The sequence below is a fragment of the Oryzias melastigma genome, linkage group LG6, assembly GCF_002922805.2.
Source record: "Oryzias melastigma strain HK-1 linkage group LG6, ASM292280v2, whole genome shotgun sequence".
In the NCBI taxonomy this organism is placed as follows: Eukaryota; Metazoa; Chordata; class Actinopteri; order Beloniformes; family Adrianichthyidae; genus Oryzias; species Oryzias melastigma.
In genome coordinates, this window is record NC_050517.1 from 19,818,194 (window position 1) to 19,824,095 (window position 5,902).

Genomic DNA, 5,902 nt, shown 5'->3' on the forward strand with positions numbered 1-5,902 from the left:
GTTTTAAACTTTGATACGGAGCAGAAATAAAATTAGAATTTAATTCTTCTCACTGCTCCTTTACAGATGTACTTATGTGGTGTATTGAATATGATAAAGTCCCACTCCTACTATTTTTTTCTACTGTAAAAGTGTTCACAGTGTTTTTTAAAATTATAACTAAGCAGTTGTTGGGTGAGACTGCAACCCTGATATCCCATCAGCCCTTTGTTTACATTGTCTCCCGCTAGCTTGTAGCACCTCATTAGCTAAAATTAGCATAGCAGAGAAAAAAAACAAGCAAAAAAAGGCAGTATTGGTGCTATTCAGCCATATTAGACCTCAGACAAATTAAATAAAGACGTTATAGAATCTATTTGTCTGCAAGTGAATGCTTCAGAATTTGACAGGAGAAGGGAGACTTTGGTACACCCATGGCAGTTACATCACAAATCAGGACTTTTCAAACTTTAGGTTTTCATCTACTTACATGATTTGAATAAAAAAAACACTCAGAAATGCAGTTTTAGTCTTAAGTTATTTCATATAGGTCCTCCATCAAAAGAAAAATCACATGCTAAAAGTTCAAAATCATGAAATTTAGCAAGTTTAACTCTATAGATTCTCATTTTCAGAATGGCAGTGGTCGTCTATGAAGTCACCACATGACGTGACCAGAGCTTTACGAATTTATTTGGCCTCCTCCTAATTATTTCCATCTGTCCTGCTGCTCCTCCTCCAAATGTTCTGGAATCTTGAGACCCTGAATAACTGACACAACTAGGACATTTAAAGGACTGGTATTGGTATAACTTTGGGAAAATGTCCTGACTTTTTGAATTAAAGTTAGTGTTAAAAAGCCTTTTTATTGTTCTGAACTTCAGCAACTTTTATAGCAGGTTCATATACTTTAAATTAAGTAAGCATTTAAAAAGACAGAAGTCTATTGATTTACAAGGAAACATGCGGTCTATAGTTGTACATTGTGGAGTCCAATGTACAATAAAAACATAAAATGAGTGAAGTTGGGCAGCAGGCAGCTGTGTGGGGTATAAACTGGTGTCATGATGTTGCTTCCAGCTGTTATTACAGACTGAGCTCAGTAAAGCAGAACAGTTGACAGATAGTTGAACAGGTTTTACTTCAGGGCAAATTTTATACATGAAATCTTCCTATAAGCAGCTCGTAATGAAGTCCTGCTTCAGTGATTACAGTCCAGTTGTTCTTTTGCTGTATTTGCCACAGAAATAAAACTAAAACGTGCGCTTCTACATGAAAAAAAGAATTTTTTGTCACTGCATTTAAACACGCCTGACATTCTAGTAGACTTTTCCAGATGGCTGGCACATGCTTGCTCCCCTTCTAGCAGCTCTTTTTCTTTCTTTTTTTTTCTTTCTTCACAGTAAGGCGATCTGCATTTGTCATCCCAGCTGTGTCTTTGCAGCAAATTCCAGCAATAAAAACACAGCGTCGGTAGAACACCAAGACGTACCGCTGAGAGGGGAATAAGACTGAGTGTGTGGTATAAAGATCTCAACCTTTCCAAAATAAACAAGTGGATAAAATGTCTGTGGAGTCAGTTTTTAAGATGAGCTGAAATCCTGCAACTGGAAATCAGATCAGTCAGAGATAACCACTCTGCCACTAACTCGGCTCTTAAGAGCAAAATGTGAAATGAAAATGGGTTCCTGTTCTAGTTTTATGATGCAAATCTGCTGAGCTAAGCGATTAAAAGTAGAGTTAACTACAGTATGAACCACAGCATTTTTGAATTTTCTTCATTCAAAACCTGAAGTTCATGTTGATTCGATGCAGAGGATGATCCATAAGCACTCTGTCTTATAAATTGAAAACTTGATCTGCACTAAAACTTCTGGATTAATCAATTACATTATGTATAATATATGTTATTGTTTGCTGCAAACATTAAAAAAAATATTTTCTAAGGAAAATCAATGAGTACTTAATTACTTCACAATTACTTAATTAATTACTTATTTGACAAAAATCTACACTTGATGAGAATATGACTACTATGTAAAAATATAAAATGAAATAACTGAGTAGGGCTGGAATGATTAAAATTAGCTTCTTCCTACTCCTTTTGGAGCAAAAAATCAGAACAATAAATCAGACAACTATATGTAATAATCTAATGTGACCTACTGAACCCACAACAGCAAAAATCTATATTTCTATTATAAGAACATTATTTTAACAAAAAATAACAGTTAGTTATTCTTTTTTAATTAATCAATTTCGTTATTTTTCTGTTTGATACATTTGTGTCATTTTATTGTACTGTGTACAATCAATGCTGAAAATGAACCAAAAAATCAAAACATGATAATCCAAGTCAAATCTATGAAATCCAAATATAATCAAATCAAATCAAACACAATTTTGTTATATTGATACAAATCAAACCAAATCAGATCAAGTCAAATCTATCAAATCAAATCCAAACAATATCAAACAATTAAAATTAAATCAAATTAATTGAATAAACAAAATAAATAAAATAAAATAAATGTGATCAAATATTGATTGGTTAATGAATGTAAATTTCCAATCATTTTTGCTTGTATATAAAAAAAAGTCCTATAATTAGCATCTTAAAATAAATAAATATGGAACTTTTTAATCAAAAAATTATGAAACGTGATTGTAAAAACTAGAAAAAAACAGTTTTTGTTCAAAAAATTACTTTAAAAATTGCTCCAAAGGGTTAAATTGGGATTGGATCACAAAGAATGATTTGAAACCGTCTTTAAACTCAAGCCCTGAAGCTAAAGTGATATATGCATCAGGGAGTTTGGGAATTAATAAAGTCCTTTCAGATGAGTTCCACACATGAAAATATCTGACAGATTTACTTGTGCTTGAAAAAAGAGACATAAAAGTTCTCCTTTTCTGAGAATCTAATTTTTTTTTGCATGTGTAATTCAAATTTTTTCACCTGTCAAAGTAAAGTTTTCCCACCTTTCTTGTTTCTCACAAGCAACTGTCAGGAGTTCTTTTTTTTTCTAACAGATCCAATTGGATCTGCACAGCCAAACAGGTCAAACCCAATCAGACGGAGAGCGCTGTGACAGATGCAGAAGGCATGGAGGCTGTATGAGAAGAGAGCCGGAGCATCATCACTGCTGACATCCGTGAACCTGCCTTTTTTTCTCTCCTTTCATTAGCACAACAAAAAGCAAAGCAAACAAATGGTAGAGAAAGTTTTGTTTCGCGCAGACACTTGAAATCATTTATTACACTGACAGTCCTGCAAGTAGGAACAGCGTACTGTGCTGCTGCTTGATCAGCAAAGCCCCCTTTAAAGCTCCGTTTTTTGTGAGCTTGTCTTTCAAAGGATCCATCAGGACCATCAAAGATTTATAAATGAACCAGCGGAAAATAAAGCTGCTTATTTGGAAAGTAAACACAAGTCGTTGGGAAAGCAAAGAGTTGGTCTGCGAATGAATAAAAACGATTTCGTTAACCCATTTCTCTAATTACCTTTCTGCACAGAGCCCTGATCCTTCCCCGGCTGCAGCTCTCTGAGCGTCTGGGTTGTGGTAAAAGTGTGCGGCACTAATTGGACTTGATGGCTCGTGCTGTTCTTTGGTCAAAAACCTGTTAGGAACAATTGCTCTTACTTTGTGCATGCTGTGATAAAACTCCCAACTTGTCAGGGTGGTTTAAATATTTCCTGTAACCTTGGATTATCTTCTTTTTTTTTTAAATATTTTTCAACTTTAAAACAACTAAATGTCGGACATGCCTGTGAGGAAATTAGCAGTCCCTTTAAACTTTATGTCGAAGTTTTCTGCATTCCTCTGTGCGGCTGCAGTGCATCAGCTCCTCTGGATTTCTTGACACAAAGCGTGGATGTGCAGATCCTTTATGTGTGCCGGAATGGGAGACATGAGGGACAGGTCCCGGCATGCAGTTCCACTCACACAGCTGCATCACCGTGGAAACTTGGCTGACACACAGAACATCCAGAGAAACAGATGAAGAATCTTAGCAGTGACGAGAACACTCCCACAAGACAAACACAGGTAGGTGTGTCTCTGCTTGCACATTTCTTCGTATTATTCATTTTTATTTTATATCCATTGTGCAGCCTTGTTTTAAGCATTGATCACCACTCTGAAGTTGGAAAAATGTGCAAAATAAAAGTGAATATTTAGCAGTACTTATAAAAACACATATAAATTCAGTTGTTTTTGTCCAGATTTATTAACCTTTTATCTTTCTATATATTATCTATATCTATATATTTCTTTTAATGTTTGCATTTTAAACGTAATTAAAACCCTAAATCGAGTAATAAACACATAAGGCGTCACCAGTGACGCTTAAACACAAAACCTTTAACATACTGTTACTTTTCAATCATTAACACTAATTCCAGTAGATTCTGAAGGAGAAAAGCGGCAAAAGCCGCTTTTCTCCTTCAGAATCTACTGGAATTGCATTGAAAAGTAATAGTAAATCAAAGAACATAAACACTAGAGCTCTGGTGTTAAAGGGTTAATACATTTTCAACATGGGTTAGATAATTTATTCACCCTTCTTTAAATGCTCTGCCGGTTTTGATCAGTATTTCTTACAATAATGAGGAAGATCCAAGTGGAGTGTAAGACAGATAAGGTCACTGCTGAAGAAGCTGGCGGTTCCCAGAGTGCTGTGACCATGCACATTAATGGAGTGTTGACAGGAGGGAAAATGTGGTAAAAGAAAAAAAAAAAAAGAGATAGCTGCAGCCTCAAGAGAATTTCGAGACAAAGCTCGATCAGAAATGTAGAGGATATTCACAAGACTGCTCCAGGAGCCAGAGGGCACATGTGGTTTCTTGAATCAAACATCATAATATTGTAGAGGCACCTTTGACTAAAGGGACAAACTCTTTTAAAATTTAAAATCAAGGTTCCTGTGTTTTATCAGGTGCAATGGAGTCATCCACCAGGAAGTTTGAGACTTCCTACCTTCTCTTGCTCATTGCTTGTATTGAACTTCCAATCTCAATTTCTAATGAGAAAAGTTGAATTACCTACGATAGTGTGAATGCTTTTTGCTGAAAATTGTGACACAATTTACTGTAATTGCTGAAGGGATTTGGTAAAAATGTAAAAGCTATTTGCAAAATGTTACATTTACTAAAATACTAAAATAATTTTGTTGAAGACCTATGAAAGAGCGCTGAAGCTGAACTACATCCCTGAAAAAAATGTAATAAAATTGCTTAAAAATTACTGATACATGCCAATTTTGTAATAATATGTAGTGTTTTGCTTTAATATTAGCTAAACTCCAAATTAGTTAAAAAAAACTCAGAAGATGCCAAATTAGCCAAAAATCTAGCTTGTTGCTTAAATACTAGCTAAACTCCAATATAGCCTAATTCCTCAGTAAACTATATTATTCAAAAGAATTAGTATGTTGCTAAAATAGAAGTTAAACTCTTAATTAGCCTAAAAAAACCCCAGTAGACAGCAAATTAGCCAAAAAATGTTAGTATGATGCTACAACAATATCCAAACTTCCAATTAGCATAAAAAAACCTCAGTAGATGCCAAATTAGCCAAAAAAGCTAGCGTGTTGCTCAAATACTAGCTAAACTCCAAGATACCCTAAAATTCCTCAGTAAACTAAATTAGTAAAAACATTAGCATGTTGCTAAAATAGAAGCTAAGCTCCTAATTAGCCTATAAAACCTCAGTAGACACCAAATTTTGCCCAAAAGAGCTAAATGGGTATAAAAGAGTAAAATACATGGTAAACCAGGCATAAAAAATTAACTAAACTCCATTTAAAAAAAATTACTATAAAAGATGAAAACATAGCCCATGGATATATTTCAAGGATTTTTGCAAATCTACTTATCTGCTCTAATTTTAAAATTTTAAGACTTTCTCTTTCATTTCCTATG